Source organism: Dermacentor andersoni, chromosome 7 (assembly GCF_023375885.2).
Source record: "Dermacentor andersoni chromosome 7, qqDerAnde1_hic_scaffold, whole genome shotgun sequence".
NCBI classification, from domain to species: Eukaryota; Metazoa; Arthropoda; class Arachnida; order Ixodida; family Ixodidae; genus Dermacentor; species Dermacentor andersoni.
This window is the reverse complement of record NC_092820.1, coordinates 18198967-18220261: the sequence shown is the minus strand read 5'-3', so window position 1 is coordinate 18220261 and position 21295 is coordinate 18198967. Positions and strand designations below refer to the sequence as shown.

At 47.2% G+C, this 21295-nt stretch overlaps 1 protein-coding gene across 3 annotated transcripts in view; it reads right to left on the bottom strand.

Annotated features, from left to right (window-relative positions):
* LOC126535535 (Kv channel-interacting protein 4-like) overlaps positions 1 to 21295 on the bottom strand; it is a 298260-nt gene that overhangs the window by 237798 nt on the left and 39167 nt on the right. The window contains exon 1 of one of the 3 annotated variants that reach the window (XM_050182349.3): positions 20379 to 20475. The exons of the other annotated variants lie outside the window; for them this stretch is intronic. The gene's annotated coding sequence lies outside the window, so the exon portion shown is untranslated. Of the gene's footprint in view, positions 1 to 20378; positions 20476 to 21295 lie in introns of those variants that run through there. 3 annotated transcript variants of the gene reach the window in all.

Genomic DNA, 21295 nt, shown 5'->3' with positions numbered 1-21295 from the left:
CTCGCAAATGTTCCCCGCTGCCTTTTGCTCTCTTAGAAGTTTGTGACAGCGTCAGCAGACTGCCTGTATCCAACAAATTGTCATGTGCCCTCACTTTGCTTCGTGGGGAATGCGTTGGCAACGTTGAGTGCGTCGACCCTGCTGCCATCATTCACATGCCAACTGATTGCGTCACCACTCACGAGGTTGCCGGAATGACATGTAAGCCCGCGCAAGAGCAGACTTCGACCGTTGTTCTAAGCAGCTCCATCGCCGACATGTTCTTTATTTCCCAACGCGCCCAGCTTCTACGCCTTCTCCACCATGTTTCGTTATTCTTTTCACTGCTAGCATGTTTTCTTGGGCAGCATGTCACCGCATCGATACTGCTACCAATGTAGCACTGAAACAAAGATCATACCGTGTGTCCGTGACAAAGCGCCTTGTTAGCGATGGCCAAGTAGCCGATATGCTCAAGAGCAGTGTCATCCAGCCTTGAAATAGCCCCTTGTCATCCCCAGTTGTTCTTGCTAAGAAGGATGGATTGATTCGTTTCTACGGCATTTACCGTTGACTTAACAAAATAACTCGCTAATATATTTACGCTTTACTGAGAATTGACCACGCCTTTGACTGCCATCAAAGTGCGAAGTTGTGCTCTTCTATCGACTTAGCAGCGGCTATTGGCAAGTCCCCATCGCACCGGACGACCAACCTAAAATGGCCTTTGTAACAACAGGTGGTCCATATGAATTTTGTGTCACTCCTTTCGAGCTTTGCAATGCACGCTTAATAAACGTATGATGGACAACCTTTTGCGTGGTCTCAAGTGGAAAACGGGCATCTGCTACTTAGACGTGCTTTTTTTTTCACCCTATTTTCCCACCCATGTCTGTAGGTTAGAGGAAGCGTTACACGCCTAACTGACGCCGGCCTTCAGCATATCCTAAAGAAATGCAGCTTTGGTGCAAATCAACTCACCATCCTTGGTCATGTGGTGCCTAAAGATGGTATTCTTCCTGACGCTGCTAAAGTCAGTGCAGTTGCTGATTTTCCGTAGCCTTTCTCGATAAAAAAACTTCGCAACTTTCTTGGCCTCTGTTCCTGCTTTCGCCGCTGCATTTGGAATTTGGCGTCTATAACGCTCCCATGAATCAACTTCTACAGAGCGACTCGAACAATTACGCGTGGTCGCCCGCCTGTGACGATGTCTTGCAAGAGTTGCATCGTCTACTAACCTCGCCGCCAATACTGCGTCACTTCGGCCCTGCAGCTCCGACCAAAGTTCACACCAACGCCAGCGCTATTGGACTCGGCGCTGTGCTCGCGCAGCACAAATCTGGCTTCGACGAGTACTTCGTTAAAAACGCAAGCCGCGTCCTCACCAAAGCAGAGATGAATTATTCCGTTAGGGAAAATGGATGTTTGGTCATCATCATGGCACTTGGTAAATTTAGACCTCACCTCTATGGCCGTATTTTCGGCGTAGTTAGGGACCACCATGCACTTTGTTGGCTTTCCGCTTTGAAGGACCCCTCAGGCCGATTTGCTCGCTGGGCTTTGCGGCCGCAACACTTCGACACGCGCTTTGTCCACAGATCTGACCACCGCCACACCGACGCCGACGGGCTCTCACTTTTGCCCCTGTCAACCGAAGGCGCTGCCTGCCTGCCTGCAGTTGACAGTTTTCGTTCCCAGCAGGCCGCGGCATAGCTTCGGAGCAACGCAATTACGCCTTTATTGGCGCTATTTTACGCTTCCTTTCAAAACCATCGACTCTTGTCGAATTTTGCGCGATCAAGCCTTTCTCTTGGAGGTGCGGGATGGCCTTCTCTATCGCCGGAACTACCTATCTGATATGACCCCAAGTGGTTGCTGGTCATACCTCTACATGTTCGTGGTGAAATATGTCCTGCTTTCCACGCTGACACACAGTGTACGAATGCGGGTGTCTTCAAAACGTACGACCGCCTTCGCTCAAGGTTTCTTTAGCGCGGCATGTACACCTTTTTGTACAAATACATTCCATCATGCCCTCAGTGACGACGCCACAAGGCTCCTGCTCAGCATATGTCTGGTGCACTCCAGCCAGTTCCATGCCCTGCCAGGCCCTTCGATCCAATCCTGTCCAAATCCCTTCCGAGCACGGCTTCCGGAAACGGCTAAATAGTCGTCGCCATTGACCACTTGACAAGATACGCAGGCACAGCCACTCTGCCTGCGACCACAGCCTGTTATATAGCATCCTTTTTCTTGGGAACTTCATTCTCCGCCTAGGCGCACCTCGCGAACTGTTGCTCGATAGAGGAAGTGTGTTCCTGTCTGAAGTCGTAAACGCGCTTCTTGCTGAATGTCGCATCGTTCATTGCACCACCACTGCCTACCATCGTCAAACTATTGGCTTGACGAAAACATTCAACCGCACTCTTGGCGACACGCTGTCCGAATGCGACGCCACTGATCGCACTGATTGGGACCCCATTTTTCTGTTTATGACTTACGCCTACGACGCTGCACCACAGGCGACCACATTTTCCCCCATTCGTCCTCTTGTGTGGCCGCGAACCTTCAGCCACACTCGGCACCATTCTTCTCTACCGATCCGACTCATCTGAGTGTACGCTTATTCTGAAACTGCCCGCCGCGCCGAGGAGTGCCATCAGCTCGCCCGCTCCGCCACAACCGTTCACCAGCGGCAGCAAAATTTGTACTTGACGATGACCGGCAACCTTGTCGCTTTCTTCTAAAATCTCTTGTACGCCTTTCGATTCCAGCTGTTTCTGCTGGCTCTCCTCCAAGCTTGTCTCCAAATATCAAGGGTCCTACCGTGTTGTAGCGCACACATCGCCTTTGATGTATATCGTCGTGCCTGTCACGCTTTCTACGCTGTCGTGGTCGCGAAACCGTCCACGTACATCACCTTAAGCCGGATTACGACCAACTCCTACTGTGTTCCTCATTAGGTTGGCCCCTTTTTCCGATGGGGTGGGGGCGATTGCAGTGAAGAGAAACGCCTGGTGCTTCAGCCACACCGCCTGTCATCCGGGGAGGTGTGGGCTCGACATGGCCTGGGCTGGAATACCTGCTGCTCTCTTGTCCTGTCCTTTGTTCGCATTAGATAACATTCAGTTTGCAGGAGCATAGCATTAGCAAATTTATTAACTAAAAACGTAGGTGCCGTTAATTATGCATACCTGCCGACTCTCCCAAATTTTCGGTAAAGCTTAAGGATTTGGGCACATTGAACGATTTTACGACTGATGCGTTATGTTTAACGAAAAATAAATTTTGTTCGCGAAAACTTTTTAAAGCATTTGAAAGCAGTGACGTAGCAACACGGGGTTCGGGGGGCCTGTGGGCCCCGGGAGCAAGGGGCCAGTGGGAGAGGGGGGGGGGGGGGGGTGTAATACGCCTGAACACACCCCTTTTTCCGCCGGCTTGACTGGGCGCACATGGCAAAGAATGCTCCGGAATCCAGTAGCCCGAGCTCATGTACCCGATGCGTTGCGCCGCAGAATTGTCGGCTGCAGCTGTATAACACCCCACGAAATAATTGCACGAATGTGCGGGCTAAACAATTTAATTCGCGAAATGGTCGCTAAACTATTCCCCTTAGCGAAATGTTTCATGTGGGGTGCGCTCGTGCCGTGCGTTCATGCTTGGAGCTGGAGTCGCTAAACATACAGTCAGGCGTTGTAAGGCGTTGAGGCTCTTGGGTCCCTCTTCCGTTCAGAACGCGCAGCGAAGACGAACAAAGACAGCAGTAAGAGGGCGTTCAACGAGCGCGCCCGGCGCTCTCGTTTACGGCGAATCGTTCGTTGAGAACGACGTTGCGTAAGTGCGGCCGTCAAAAGTCGCGAATGGGATTCTCTGGATCGTCTTCAGACTCGGTGCGGCCGAAGAGTTTGGCGGCGTATGACTCAACAGGCTGTATATAGTCGCGGGCGCCGCGATGTTCTGCTTGCTTTTACTTCCCCTCTCCCGCTCGCTCCGAGAAGCCGCTGCGAAACCTGCCGTTACGTTTCACGTTTTCCTTCTAACCCTCGAAAGTTTCAGAAAACTGTCGTTATTGTGCGACTTCATGTCACAAGAACAGTGTTGGTGTCAGCTGCAGAGAATTAAAAAAAAAACGTGAATTTTGTAAGGATATTTCCCGACATTCTATGAAATGTATCTGTGATTACTAGGAAATCGGTAGCGTGAAAAATATGGCAGGTAAGTAATAACCATATCCTTAATAATGCCCTAATTAGTACTTATAGAGGAAGAACTTCACTTCCAGAATTGAGGACTCAAAGACATATTATTAACTCAACAAAAACTTCTTAAACAATATCGTTTTTGGCGCTACAACCTACAGTACTTTGGCACTGCGGGCGGTGCTCAGTATGGCAGTAGCGAAAGAAATATGAAATAGTGGACCAGTGAAGTTGATCCCTCAACCCTCTCCAATGCGAATGCAGACCAACAGGTTTCGCTGGCACGGGCTTCATCGAGGTCCTTCTTTTTTTACGGTGACGCCAAGAATCGACGCGAAGCGTGCTCTATTCTGTTCCCAATCTTTTGGTGGTACCGCAGCTAGGATAATCACGTTTGCCCGTATAGCAGCTTTATTGATCACAATCAAGAGAAGTCGTAATTGTCATAACATTGGCGCCCGCGCAGCAGGGAGGCAGGTGGCGTTTTCCGTTTTTCTAATATGGTGGGGAGATCAGCGTCACTGAGACACAATTTATTTTCGTTTTCGTTCAGGGCTGCCCACAGCTAAAACACTGCGGGCCATAGTACCTACGACGACTTTTGTGAAGTTGTTGGGCAAGATATGAATGTCGGCCTTCAATTTTGCAAATACAATGTTGCCGCTAAAATTGGTAATTAAACCTTTATAATTTTTTTTATACTTGTGACGTGAGCCGTATTTGCCACGATGCCGCATTTTTATTGGTTGCCAAGCCTTACAGTCTGACAGAAGATGTGCACATGCGCTTATCACAAGTTATCAGTGCAGCACACTGTGTTATTTGGCGCAGAAAAAAACAGTGCGTATTGTCCTCGAGCTCCACCACTGGAAAAGCTGGCGCGCCACCGTCGGCGTGACGTGCTATTAGGGATCACGTGGACATAGCGGCCGCGTCGGCTGCTTCGGGAGCGCCGAAGCGAGCTGAAAAGGAGAGTTTAAGTTCCCTCGTACGCTGCGGTCCTCATTTAGTGGCGAGATTTTCCCGCTTCGAGTGTCTCCTTTACAACGATTGAAAGCACCAGAATAGGTAGTAGCTGCCTTTGAAAGTGCGCAACATGGTAGGCTACTGCTCGGTGCCGCAGTGCCGGACGTACGCAACGGAGCCCGGTGTCAGCCTTGTTCATACGTAGCCGCAGGACAAGAAGCTGCGTGAAGCTTGGCTCGCGAAACATAAAACCGGCCAACAGTCATCGGCTACAACTCGGGTATGCAGCAAGCACAGACGCGAGGAAGATTTCTGCTTCGGCGCCGGGTCTGCAATGTTCCAAAAACGCGCACTGAGAGGCTCGCCCGAGTCCGCTGCCCGACTAATGTCATGACGTTTTGGTCTATGAACTCGTCGATGCTATAGATACTGGCAAGTTCACTGAAGTGGATAGGGAGCGGCAAGAAGCACACACAAAAAAAGAAACGCATGGCATACGGTCATGTTTGTGTTATGAATTAATGCACTGGATTACAAAAAAAAGAGGCAGCGGGAAATCGCACGCTGAGAACACCGATAAACATATAGTGCGGTGCAACTCAAGAAATAATATTGAAACGTCCAAGAATTTAGAAAAACAAGACTGAATCGTCGCGACGTCCGGCACATCAGTCCCCGTAGGCGTCGAAGTCTCTACAATGAAATTATTTTTGAACAGCCCTGATAGCGCCCACGCAACATTGGCTGCTTGTATACAGTCAAATGCTGATATTCTGCGGCCTAAAGCTCATGGCACGGTGCGAAAACGCGCACGCGGCGAGAGCGAAACAGTGCGCGGACAAGCATGCAGACGCGCAGTCGGTCGCTGCGAAGCTGTGCGATCGCTGCATTGAGGCTTCATTCTATTACGCTCCATTTAGATATACAAACACTATAAGAACATATTTCACATAGTTTGGTCTCAGCGTTTGCCTACCTTTCACGCAAGAAGTCGGTTCGGGAGACTAAATCGCGGCGACCGCTCACACTGTACGTATTCGGTAAAGAGATAGCGTCTGTAAACGATTCTGTGCTTTCGGCTTGCCCAAGATTATTATTTAGACAGTAAAAAACTCTCGTTTCGAAAGCACTTACAGAAATTTCCGGGAGAGCTCCCGCGTGGTGTTTTCAGTGAGCGCTGACAGCAAAACGTATGAGGAGCGTGCCGCGTGATCCCTCATACTACGCCAGCGAGGCGCTTCCGATAGATGGCGACTCTGTAACTCCTCGCCGCCAATACCTGCTGCCTTCGCGACCTCTGGGAAAGAAAGCGAAGGAGAGGAGGACCCGGGGGACGTGCGCGGTGTCCAAAGCGGCTGTACAGGTGCTGAAACCCGGAAATTGTCGATATCCTCGCCTTCCTCGACTACATCCGGGGGGGGGGGGGGGTGACAGAAGGCCTATGGGCCTCTACAGGCAGTACCTAAAGGCAGTACCTACAGGCGGTACCTGAAGCGCGACTCTACAAGCAGTACTTTTCGGTACTTCAGAGCGGTGCAGGGCGCCTCACAGCTAATGGTTTGCGCTTGGTGTGTCGTCTTCTCTCACGTCCGTGTCGATCTTTTGTCGCGCAATGTCATTTAAGTAATTAGAATTGATATTATCAGTCCCACATGATAAAACTTTTAACTTAGCTATTGTTCTTCCTGTGCCAGCAATAACAAACAATAGGATCCATCCATAAAACCTCAGTACCAGTATAGGTGGGGGTTATAGAATACACATTTTGGTAAAGGCAGAGACAAGCTTACAGTTACGATAATTTGAGCATTGATCAAGTTGGATTGGTTGATCGCTTGAGTCTTTAAGGGTCATAGCTGAACTTTCTCTTTGGTTGACTACGCTCCAAAATTGCCTAGGCTTAGTGATTAGAAGCGATGCTAATATACTACTGAAAAATAAATTCTTTGCATGCTTGAGAGCTGTTTTGTATTGGCTATATAGCCATGGCTTGATAAGTTGTCCAACGTTCTTGAGTACCAGCTAGCTTTGCGGAGCGAAAAATGCGTTTATTCTTATTACATAGTCTTTTTTAATAATTGACTGAATTATGGCGATTGCCAGTTTGGTGCAATGACCGTGCGTGGAACGTATTTCTCGATGAGCGATGAAACTTGTTCTTTGAATACATCCCAGTTAGTATTCGCCGAGCGGCCACAAAACTTGGGCACGTAAGCATATAAAAAAGCAAAGAGCTCATGATTAACAGCATCATAATCAGCGTGTTTATTGTCACGGTTATAATTGTTGTTGTTACTCTTGTGAGGTACGGTAGAAATCAAAGAAAAATGAACCAGTGTGTGATCGGTGAGCCACGGTAGGGACGATATGGGATGGAAAAGATCAGGTGTAGTGGTGAGTACTAAGTCGAGGGTGTTAGAAGTAGTAGACGTAATTCGAGTGGCTTGCATTACAAGCTGGGACAAGTTGAAACCATTGTACAAATTCAAAAATCTGTCTTCACATGAAGAAGGATGGCAATAGCAATGCACATCAGACCATACTATATTACGGAAATTAAAGTAACCTCGCAAAAGAAACGGGCTATTCGGATACCGCACTGTAATTATCATGAAGGTTGTCAACAAACGTTGGTGAACAGGAGGGCGGACGATAACAAGCGCCCAATAACAATTTGTAGAGCACGTTTGTATTTCAATCAAGACATGTTCTGAATCGTTAGTAAGGTGGATGGGAAAAGACAAAGCAGCATCAGAGACTGCTATAACTGTATTAGCACGCCTCCGCCACCGCTGTCACACCTGTAAATTTTATAGCGTCTTTTTTTTTTTTTTTTTTTTTTTTTTTACAGTCGAACATTTTCCTACTATCAATCTTCGCGGATAACCACGTTTCAGTGAGACAGATTATGTCGGCGCCAAAAGCATCGATAGCAGAGCAAAAATGTCACGTTTTTGAAGTATGCTTCGCATATTTGTGAATAAAAGCGAAAGTTGGTTACTGACCGGTAACTTTGATCCATAGCCCCTCAACCCGTGCTATTCAGTGGCGGGTGGCGCGGATGCATGGCAAGATTCGACCGATGGCGCGAAGGCTTTAGAAATTTCACGCGCGGAGTCGTCAGAACGATTGCAGGTGTAACACTTTTTCATTTATGTAGAGTTTGTTGAAGCGAAGCTTGAAAGTTAAAGCTTGGGTTTTACCAAATTCGCCCAGTTTTTTCCTAGCAAGACGAGTAGCTGGCGAATAATCATCACTAACGGTAATCTTTAATTCCTTCAGCTCGCAATTATCGAGGAGAATTTGGTGTTTGAGCTTGAAACAAGGAAATGTGACAATAATTGGTCTCCACTTGTTCCAAGTATGCCCGCCAAGCCTGTGTGCTCTTTCGATCAGTAGTAAGTATCACTAATGTGATTGAGTCATTACGACCTGCAAATGGGGCCTATCTGGGTTGAAAACGCCTATACCGTTGTAATACTAGATAAACTACAATGTCAAACTATAAACGTGTAACTATCAGAAATTAAAGATCTCCTAGGACGGCTGTCCGTGTGTAACGCCAATGATTATTTCATTAACACCAGAAAACCAAAGAAATGAACCAGTCAGGTTTTACTGATTTTTTGTGTCCAATAACCTGTGCACACTGCAACGGCTTTGCGAAGGTTTCGAGATATGCGGTTCATTCTTTCAAACGCTCTGATTGTGTACTGTATAAAATTGGCTGCGGGAGGAACACCTTGTTCAGCTTCACCAACATATATGCTCTACTTTGAACTACATAAAACAGGAAAGCCTTGCAGCGCAGAGCACAGCGAAACTTTAAGCAGGCACGATCTTCCTTTTGACGGCAAAATGAGGGACCGTTTTCACTAAAGCCCCGTAAGCTAGAATTATTTGTAAGAGAAAATTTCAGCCAATCGTGATGATGGATTCAGCGAAGCCGGCTCGCTAGTGGAAAAGAGTACTTACGAAGGAAACGTATGTGAATTCAGCCCCTGAATGTTAGCAGGAAATATGAATTGTTGGGAAGGCGTTTTTTTACTATTCCAGTGTCTGACATATGACTTGAGCAGGTAACCGGAGAGGGGTTTGGTGGGGCTTGTCGAGACAGGCGACCCCCTCTCACAACATGCAACCATCTCGCTTGGGTGTTCAAACAAGGCAACTTAGGTGGCCACGGTTGTACCACTGGAATGGACGTTCTCCACCGCTTCGGCTGCTTCTTGATTCTTTCAAACATCTCATAATTGTGAAATTCGAATTTTAGTTCCTTCAATGTAGGAACCGTGACAAAATAATCCGACGAGCTTGGCAGGGGACCCGACTCTTTTGCTATGGCAGCAGTGCAGCACATATATGACCTGGCAGGCGACCTAAACATTGATTTTTTAATGGCTTCTACTTCTCGAGAAGAACATAGCAAGACAATCGAATCAAATGGTTTTGAAAATGTTATAAATAGTACGACTGGTGTTTCAACAGATACATCGACATTAATTGACGTCTTCACAACCAACATCCTCCATTCTAATATTTTATCTGGTGTTGTGAGTGCTTATATAAGTGATCAGCTTCCAATATTTCTTTTCATGACCAAGTGTTCATGTTCAACGCGCAAACCCCGTTTCTCACAAATGGTTCGTGATGTCAATATGCAAAGCCTGAAGTATTTTCGTTACGCAATATCGTTAATAGATTGGTCAGAACTGATGCATACCAGTGATGCAGAAACTGCTTATGAATACTTTTGCGCTAAGTTTAAGGATACCTATGTTAAATGCTTCAAATACAAAGTAGTTAAACGAGCACGTAAAGGCAATAAACCAACGATAAATAAAAAGTGTATCCGTAAAATTCGCGCCACAAACAGCCTCTACAAATCTTTTATTGACACCAGGACTGAAAACGCTTTGCATGAATTTAAGGTACAAAGGAACAAAGCAACTAGTCTTTTGCGCAGAGAGAAGAGACAGTGTTGGATTATTTGTTCAATGATAACGTATTAAAGAAATCTGATGTTGTCTGGAAGCGTATTAATGGTTTTCTTGAGTGAGGAGATAGGAACACGACTATAAGAGAAATCACATTAGGTGATAAAGTTTTTTCAAATGAGACGCTTGCAAATACATTTATTAACTATTTTACAGCCTTAGTAAACAGTACTCGTGATCCTAATTCTTTGAATTACCTTGGCTGCAGGACTAAACAATCTGTATTTTTAGCGCCTACTACGGAAAATGAGGTATTTACTACTTCTTTGTCTATCAAGAACAGCAGATGTTGTGACGTCGACGGATTCGAGATCATGCCAATTAAGCATGTCCTTGGCTTGCTTCTACTTGCATTAGTACACATATTCAACTTGATATTTTCCAGAGGCTCGTTCCCGAAAAGACTTCAGGTTGCAAAGGTAGTAGTTTTGTACAAAGGTGGTGATAGAAACGAGTTAAACTACCGACCAATGTCGGTGTTGCCCATTTTTTCCTACAGGTATATAAAGTTAATAAATGCCCGCATGACATCGTTTCTAATCAAACACGACCTGATCGCTAGTATACTGCGTGGCTTTGTGAAACGGCAGTCGACAGAAACTGCCTTACGCAAAAGGAAATTATATTGCAGTCACTTGAGCAGCAATTATGTACTCTGGATATCTTTGTTAATTATTCGAAGGCGTTCGATTGTATAAATAATGCTACACTACTCAACAAACTAGAACAATATGGTTCTCGTGGCGTATTTCTTGAATTTACACAGTCGTATCTTCAACACCGTACGCAACAAGTGACCATAGAGAGAAAGATGTGTGTCGAATTTAAAGCCAGTTCACGCGTGAGTGCCACAAGGAAGTATCCTTGGGCCCCTGCTTTTTTGTATTTATATTAATGACTTAGTTACCAATGATAATAATGTGAAATTTATAATGTACGCGGACGACACAACTATTGTGATTACCGCACCGAATTCCACAGAGGCTATCGGTATCGCAAATGACGCACTAACAAAACTGTGCTCGTGGTCTACCGCAAATTCACTTAGTATAAATACTAAGAAAACAGCTGTTCTGTTCCGACCGAGAAATTGCAATGTCATTACAGACTTAACATTACTACTTAATAATGCTATTATTTCGATTGTGCCTACTGTTAAATGTCTTGGGGTTGCATTTGAACAACATATTTGGTGGAACATGCATGTGGATTTAGTAGCTGCTAAAATATCCCGTGTGAGTGAAACTTCGTGCAGGTTAAGATACTTTCTCCCTAAAAGCATCAAGCTTCTCCTATACAAATCATTGCTTCTCCATCAAAATAACTATTGTCATCTTGTTTGGGGTACTACGACACTTTCTAATATGACCACATTACACAGAATACAGAAAAGGCCGGCCGTTGCATTCTGGATGTTCCCCACAACACACATACGCGCCCACTTTTCAAAAAACTGAATTTACATGGTATGCCCGATATTTATGAGCAAACACTAATCCACTGGTAAAGACAGGTATTAACAGAAATATTACCACGTAAAATACTACCTCGAACTTAAAACGTAGAGATGGGAAGCTAAATACGCGCAGTTGCAAACTCTGGGAGCTGCCACGGGCAAGGACTAATTACACGAACCAAATGTTGCGCTTTATATTACCGCCTTGTCTAAACAAAATCTACACTGCGCAACTTAGATTGTAGTGCTTTTTTCTTGTTTTTTCTTTGTTTCCGCAAAAAGGAAGAAATTGTGTTTTTTTTTTGTAACAGTGTATTTTCCGAATTGTGCATAGCAGTATGTATTGTGTGACACATTTGTCGATTTCATATGCGTATAATGTACATTAATATTTAGCGTTAATTGGCTTTTCTCTCGGTTTCAATTGTACGTGACTGCTATATTGCCACATCCAGTATGCGGCATGTAAAGGAAGACGAAGATCGCGTGCACTGGGGAAGAGAAAAAGAGGTCCCTGCACCTTCGTTTTTCAGTTGGCTTGCAATTAAAGTGTCCTTCCATTCTTTATCAGCTCCAACTGCTTGTGAATCGTAACACTGGTGGAGGCGCTGGGTAAATGTTTGGGACGCCTGTCAACAGCCCCACGTCAAGCCCAGAACGTTTTCCGCGTGTCTAAACGCCCATTCACCGCGCCAGCCGTCGCCTACTAGGCTTAAGCCCAGAATTTAGTCCCCTACCAGGCAGTCTGCCTGTTACCACGAGTGCCCAAGCAATGGCACACCCAGGCCCTGCACAGGTGACTCTTTTGACTCCTCGATGTCCCGTGAGCTTCCACGGCAACGCCTACTAGGATGCAGAAGACTGGCTTGAGGAATACGAGCGCGTAGCCAAGTATGATGAGTGGCATGCAGGACAGAAGCTATCTCACGTGTATTTCTCTCTTGAAGACGGAGCCCGCACGTGGTTCGTGAATCGCGAGGCAATCTGGCCAAGCTAGGATGAGTTCCGCCGCCAGTTCTTCCATACGTTCGGGAGCACTGAATGGCGAGACCACGCGCAGCGTCTCCTCGAATCACGGTTTCAAAAGCCGAATGACATTGTTGCCATGTTCGCTGAGGACATGGCTCGTCTTTGAGGTCGTGCAGACCCCGATATGCCTGAGGCAAAAGAAACTCAGCCACCTCATGGGCGGCGTAAAGGAGCAGCTGTTTGCCGGTCTTGCGCGGAACCCGCCGACGAGCGTCGATGAATTTATTGAAGAATCGACGGCCATAGAACGTGCGTTACACCTACGCAGCCGCCAGTATGATCACCTGACCAGCTCTGGACCGGCAAGCGCCGCCGCAGTGACGGTCACAGACGAGGGTTCCTTGCGCCGGCTGATACGCGAAATTGTTCAGGGAGAAATTAAGAAGCTCACTGCCACGCCAAATGAATGCACAGCTGCGTCGGTGGCTGAAGTTGTGCGCCAAGAAATAAAGCAAGCGTTTGCGGCTCCCGAGCAAAATCCCCACACGTGGCAGCCCAGCTACGCAGATGTCCGTCGACCGCCACCTCCGATGGCGACACCGTAGTCACATTCCCACACGTGGTAGCCCAGCTACGCAGATCTTGTCCGTCGACCGCCACTTCCGATGCCGACGCCGCAGTATCACCAGCAGTCAGCACCGACATCACCTTGGTACCATAGGGAACAACCGACGCGACCACCGCTTCGCAGAACCGACATTTGGTGCACAGCTGACTACAGGCCCTTGTGCTTCCACTGTGGGGAAGCGGGCCACATTTGCCTTCATTGCCCTTATCGCGTCGAAGGGTACCAAGCGTTCCCATCCACTGCTTCTCGTCGTGCTTTTGATGGCAGCCGAGCGAACACCGACGCGAATTCAACGAGCTGGCAAGCTGATACTCCCCGTTATCGGTCGCGCTCCCCTTATCCGGGACGTCGTATTCCAGCTACAAGACAGAGTTCCACTGACGTGGCCCAAGGGCCATCTCCCAGCCCACGCCGGGGAAAATGTAGGCCGCGACCTCAGGGGGGAAGGTTGCTACACGTCGAAGTATCGAAAATCCCCCATTGCCATCGAACGAGAAGCCGATACAGCCGGATGATTAGACGACAGACGACATTGGTAGCGCCGATGTTACTGTATCAATTGACGACCACGAAGTGATGGCGCTAATAGATACTGGCGCGGACTTTTCAGTCGTAACTGAATAACTGGCGGACGGACTTCTCGAAGTGAAAATGGAATGGTCAGGGCCGCACATTAGAGGTGCTGGAGGCCAGCTACAGAAACCGACTGGCAAGTGTACTTCAAGGGTCAACATAAGCAATTCGTCATTCGTCGCAAATTTTGTTATTCTCCCCGACTGTTGCAAATATGCAGTCTTAGATATGGACTTCTTACGCGAGTACGGCGCTGTCATCAACATACCAGAGGTATACTAACATTTTCTGGAGACGAAATTGCAGAAATAGAACGCAAGTCCTTGCTAATCATAAACGACGTGACCACACCACCGTTATCATGCCGTATTGCTTCCGTCCGGTGCGACAAAGAGTACGATGAGGAAGGTATTGCGGAGCAGATAATTACGCTTTTGCTCACTCAAGCTTTTGCCACGCCCAGAAGTCTCGTCGAAATAATGCATGGGGAAACAGAACTACTGCTGACAAACTTCAGCAAGCAACGACGACACATTGCGAAAGGCGCCGCAGTTGCTTACCTCGACGAGATTGTGGAATTCGGCGAATGCTTTGCATTACAACAAGGAGAGCAAGATGCTGCGGCCCCGTTACCTGTTCTTGACGTGAGCGCGAGCTTATCACCAGTGGAAAGGCAGCGCCTTGTGGACCTGCTTCACCAGTTTCGTGATTGCTTCTCGTCGACATCCAGAGTTGGACAGACGCCACTAACGAAGCACCGGATTATCACGGAAGAGAAAGCGAGACTTATCCGACAAAACCCGTACCATGTAACACCAAAAGAACGCGAAGCGATCCAAGAGCAAGTGTATAAAATGCTCGACGACGACATTATCTAACCATCAAAAAGCCCATTGGCATCGACGGTAGTGATGGTCAAAAAGAAAGACGGCAGTGTACGTTTTTGTGTCGACTACCCTAAACTGAACCAGGTGACAAAGAAGGACGTATACCCATTACCGCGTATCGACTATTTCCTCGACAGGTTGAGGCATACCCGCTACTTCTCGTCGATGGACCTCAAAATTGGCTATTGGCAAATCGCGGTTGACGAGAGAGACAGAGAAAAGGCTGTATTCGTAACGCCTGATGGGCTTTACGAACTCAAGGTCCTGCCTTTCGGTTTATGCTCAGATACAGCAACTTTTCAGCGACTCATGGATATGGTTCTGTCAGGCGTGAAGTGGCAGACATGCCCATAGTATACCTCGACGACGTCATAGCTTTTTCGGAAACGTTCGAGTAACACCTGAGACGCCTTCTGGCGGTTCTATAAACGATCCGGTCCGCCAGCTTAACAGTGAGAGCAGAAATGTGTCACTTGGAGTGACGATCGACAGGAACCTCACATGGTCACTCCAAGTGAAAAAACTGAGAGAGAAGATTTCCTTGGCGTCACACGTATTCCAATTTTTAGCCGGATCACAGTGCGGCAGCAACTGTCGATCAATGGTGCTCCTCCATAAGGCCTACGTCGACGGAACACTACGACATTACCTCCCGATCCTGAACAAAATGTCTCCCACAAGCAAGAGAAAACTCGAGGCAGCACGAAACAACTGCCTTCGCGTATGTCTTGGCCTTCCGAAGGGGTCGTCCCGCTCAGGAACTGTAGGAGAAGCTGGATGCCTGCCTCTCGATGTGCTATCTTCGCAGGAGACACTTCGGATTCACCTCCGCCACGTGATTCATACGAAGACTCACTTATTAAAGGATATTTCTAGACCCCGTGCTACATCTAGCTTTGGGCAGGCCATCGGAAGCATATCTATTTCGATTCCTGCTCAGGCGTCACAAATTATGCCGCGAAACATTTCACCAAGGACACTGTCCCCACTAGAAATCGTGCCATATATACCTGGAATCAGTGCGAAAAAGAAAATGCCTCAAGCAGCGACATATCAGATAGCTCCGGAATATATGCACGAAGAATACGCAGCCGCAACGCACATTTTCACAGATGGCTCTACAACTCCACATCGTTCATCATGCGGACTTTTTGTTCCCTCTACAGGGCAACGATTCTCGTTTCGTCTTGAGCGAGCGACATCATCTACTTCAGCGGAGCTATATGGCATTAAGGAGGCCCTTGTCTATGTACTTCAACAGCAGCTGCCAAAGACATGGGTGATTTTCACAGATTCAAAAGCAGCCCTACAAAATATGTGGAACAGGCACAAGCATTGCAATAATCAAACTGCAGTATTTGACACTGCTTATCTTCACCGCAGGGCTAAGATTGCTGGGCATAGCATAAAGTTCCAGTGGATACCTGGCCATGCCGGCATTTCGGGAAATGAAAGAGCGGATGAAGCTGCCAGAAATGGACTCCAATATCGCAAGTTCAAAAGAACATCTTTTACAAAAGCCGACACTTCAAACATGGCAAAAAAATATGCCTGTCAAGAAAAAGACCGCATCTGGAATCTGCCGCTTCACCAAGATAACTTCCAGCGTTACATTGACCCAGAAATGAGACCGAAAATTCCACGACCACTTCCTCAACACTTAGAGACATTGTACCATCGTCTTCGAGTGAACGTGGCATACACGAACAATTATCTGTACCGCATAGGGCTTACCTCTAACCCATACTGTGATAACTGCCGCAACTTAGAGACAATTGAGCACATATTACTAGAATGCCCCGTGTACCGCGACGAGAGACAATTTTTTGAGCACCAAATGGATATGATTTGCCACGAACCGTTAACGTTACCGAGCATCTTAGGTCCAATGCCCGGCCCTTCTAAACAGCCACGAGTTTTGGATTTATTGTTCAAATACCTGACAGAAATTGGTCTAATAGGAAAGCTTTAAAAATTGCACACTTCATATACAAAAGCAGGCAGAGAGGCGTTTCCTAGGTGTCTGCTCGTATTACGGAAGATTTATAGCCAATTTTTCACATATAGCTTCACCATGGACGCGCCTTACAATAGAAAAAGTTGCCTTCGTATGGGGCGAAGAAGAACAAGCAGCGTTTAATGATCTCCGACAGCGCCTGCAAACGCCTCCTGTACTGGCTCACTTTGACGGGGACGCTCCTACCATGATTCATGCGGACGCTAGCAACGTAGGTCTCGGCGCTGTGCTCGTGCAGTGGCAAGACTCAGCCGAGAGAGTCATTGCATACGCAAGCAGGACGCTATCACGTGCTGAGTGTAATTACTCAACAACAGAAAAGGAATGCATTGCGGTGGTATGGGTAGTTATGAAGTTTCGGCCGTATCTCAATGGCCGTACCTTCAGTGTTGTCAGCGACCATCACTCACTTTGCTGGCTGACGAACTTGAGGGATCCGTCCTGTTGACTAGCGTGTTGGAGCCTAAGGCTTCAAGAATTCGATATGACAGTGGTGTACAGGTCACCGATTGAGCAGGAAGTCACAGAAGATGACGAAGACATGGCTTTTGTAGAGGCTTAGACACAGCTACAATTGCTCGTCAGCAGCGGGAAGACAGCGAACTGATTCCGCTTTTTGAATTTTTAGAAGGCCGGATTACAAGCGCACGCAAAACATTTGCAAGGAGCTTGCCATCATTCTCCTTCTGTAATGATGTTCTTTACAACAACTTCTCTGCAAGCGGAGGCAGCCACCTACTTGTCGTCCCAACATGCCTCCGTCACGAGGTCTTGCAAGCCTGCCACGATGAACCGACATCTGGCCACCTCGGCTACGCACGAACACTGGCCCAAGTCAAAGAAAAATATTACTGGCCAAGGATTGGCACCTTAGTGAAACATTACGTGCGCTCGTGCCTCGATTGTCAGCGACGCAAACCACCATATATGAAACCAGCTGGGCTACTACAACCAGTCCAAGTGCCCACGACCCAATTTGCCCAAATCAGGACGGACCTTCTCGGACCATTCCGGACTTCCAATACTGGCAATAAGTGGGTAATAGTTGGCACCGATTTCCTGACACGCTATGCAGAAACCAAGGCCCTTCCAAGTGGCACCGCAGTCGAAGCAACGCGATTTTTTATTGAAAACGTGGTTCTGAGGCACGGTACACCAGTGGTGATAATAGCGGACGAAGGGGCTGCCTTTACGGCTACACTTTTAAATAGAGTGCTTAGCCTCAGCGGCACGGCTCACCGAAAGACCACAGCCTATTACCCGCAAACGAACGGCCTAACAGAACGCTTGAACAAGACTATCGCCGACATGCTGAGTATGTACGTAAACGTGGAGCACAAAAATTGGGATGACATTCCACCGTACATCACATTCGCTTACAACACTGCTCAACAGGAAACAACGCGAAAGACACCATTTAGCTTTCTTCATGGCCGTGAAGTGACGGCGATGCTTGATGCGATGTTGCCACATGACTGCGGTGATACAGGCACTGACGCTGAAGCCTTCGTTCAACGTGCTGAAGAAGCGAGACAACTCGCCTGCGTCAGAATCGCCCGACAACAGGACTACGACGCTCGACGCTACAATCTACGGCGCCGCTACATCACATATCAACCAGGCGACAAAGTGCGGGTTTGGAGTCCCATCTGTCGGCGATGGCTTTCAGAAAAGCTACTCAGGCGGTACTTCGATCTGTACAAGGTTTTACAGCGCCTCAGCGACCTGAACTATGAGGTTATCCCTGACAGTCCTGCTTCCTTCAGGGCGAGGCAGCGTCCACCAGAAGTTGTGCACATTGTGCGCATGAAGCCCTATTGTTCGGCATGAAGTGCCCACACCTCGTTTGACACATCTTCCTGCCGCTAGGTGAGTATCGGGACGATGCTCTCCCCGGAGGGAGGTGAATGCCACATCCAGCAGAGTAGAGCGCGTAGAGGAAGACAAAGATATGGCGTATTGCGGAAGAGAACAGGTCCCTGCACCATCGTTTTCCAGTTGGCTTGTAATTAAAGTGTCCTGCCCTTTTTTATCAGTTCCTGCTGCTCGTGAGTCGTGACAATATGTACTATATATACATTCTGATTCACTTGAATTCATTTTACTTATATATGTATATATATATACATTATGTCTGTCACTCATGTTATTGGGACTTAGGTGATTCTAGCTGAATATGTAACACCTCACTTTATGCTCTGTCATTGCCTGTAAAAAATGGCTGCGGACCTCGTTAAGCCACCAAAAGGCTTTTTGTTCGCAGTCCTCAACATTCGGCTGTTGAAATAAAGTGAATTGAATCGCATATATAAAATAAAATAAAGAATATAACATAAAGCCTAAAAGAAATCGCACAGACAATAAATACAACCATACATCATTATCAACACATATACATATATACCTATACACATCTCCATAAATGCAGAAAAGTAGAGCGAAACCACCTCATTTTATAATATTTCTGGACTATCAGATATATATACATGTTCATGTTAATATTCATCCACACACATACATCAATTCTTGTTGGCAATAAAGATTAATTTGAGCGTTTGAGTTGCAAGAGGCTTCTATATGTTCAAAAATAAGGTTATTTACGAGACGGCAGTCGCTAAATTAAGGACTGTTTGTGATAGTTTGTCCTACTTGTTGGTATACATTTGTAAACCACTTTTTTGTGTCTCTTTTGTAAGGTGTCAGTGTTATCGTGAGTCTTAGATAATGAGAACATTACAGTGCTGTTTTACTTGAAAAAAGACCGATACGTTAGGAGTAACCGAAAATTAATCCCTAGGTTTGTTCAAGCTGGAAACGCATTTATAATTTATGCTGGTCATGTTTTTGTTAAATATTGTAAGGATACGTAAACTCGATTTTGATGTGCTGACAGCTCCTTAGCTCTAATGTGTAGGCGTGGGAGTAAGGAGGGGGACGTAACAAAGAGTGAAGGGAAAAAGTGCGCGCAAGTACAATGGTCAAAAAGTTCCCTATTACTGGTTAACAAAACCGCAAGGCGCACGAAAATGTCATACCACGTGCTTGTGGCACTGTAAAACACAGATTGTACCCCCACGTAATACATGCTTCCATGACACCGCAGCTGTGGTTCATGCTGCTCCCGTGGTTCGTTCATTTTCACTTGAGCTATACCCGTGGCCCGCAACCCGAACGCAGCGAATGACACATCTATTCATAGTCGAACACTTTTGTTGCGCAAATCAAACAACATTGAAGACCGTGACAAGCCACCAATGTGCCGATAAAATGATACAATTACATTTTTTTGATGTAGAAACGGTAGAGCAAATGCCTCGATTATTTGCGTTGTTTTTTTGTAAGAAAGCAGGAAAACATACTAAAATTTATACAAAGATCATCGCCACCAAACCGTCGTTTATCAACATATTTCGGAGCCCAGCCAAGCGTTACTACTGTACTACGTTTACTATGGGATCCCACGGGTGTGAATGTGTTGGCGAAACCACGAGGGGAAAAAGAAGGAGACGTTTCTCGAATAAATGCGTACCCATTGCGTACAAATGCAAAAAAGGCCGCACTAGCACATTTCCAACTTTGGAGTATCACATTGGAGCAAACGATGCGATTCAACAAATACACCTCTGGAAAGGAAAAATCGCGGCGCCTTTTCACGACTGCAGCGAATCTCTACCGAGAAAGAACTGTGGCAAAAGTGGCACACTCACCGCTGTTCCACTGGGTGAGGAAACCAACAAAACACGGCTACGAAAAATTGTAGGCGGCAACGCTGCAAAGGCTCGATTAGCAAGCACTGCGCGCGAACAGCTGCTGTTGCTCTCGGCAGACAGCGCTCACATGAGCGGCGGACGCTATCCAATGAGCAAGGCCAATTTGTGTCTCTGGACCCAGCCACAACGATCGGGCTGGCCCGTTCCATGCCAGCCGAACACACCGCGCGTGTTTTTCGCGATGGCCTGTCTCCAGGCAACCGCCGAGGGCCCGTTAAGCCCTCCGGGAACGGCGCTCTCGTGTCTGCCGTGCTCGCCCGCTTTCCTTGCCGCTCTGCCAACTCGTATCATCCGTGGCGAGCGGTGGCAAATAGAACGCCCATCGTTTTCTGTAAATCGGCGAAAGTTTCAAAGAACACTGAAAAAGAAAATGGTCGCGTGAAGCACGACGACGCGACGTTACGGAAATCCAAACAGATTTCTCGGGAAGACAGCTTGGCAGTCGCTCTGCCAACAAACCTACAGAGATTGTTTATCGGCAGCTCAGTGACCATGAACTTCCGACGCGAAGCACAAGGTCATGTGCTCGACTCCCGGCCGCGTCATTTGCATTTATAGCGGTGACGGTGAAGAAAGCAGCAAAACTCAATAATGAAACCAACATATTATTGGCCGAACCTGTGCCCTCAAAAACAGGCTAACGACGGCGGCGAACACAGTCGGAGATCGTCGAAAATCCGATCTGCCGGTCAAGCGCTTTTATGCACGAGTCATCGTAGTTCCCAGAATAATCGCTGGTGCCCGCATCCAAAATTTCTACGCAACTCGCGTCGTGCATAGAATCGGATTACGCAAGCTTCGGTGACCACAGGCAACGCATAGAACCATCGTTAACATTCCAGTAGGTTCCAATC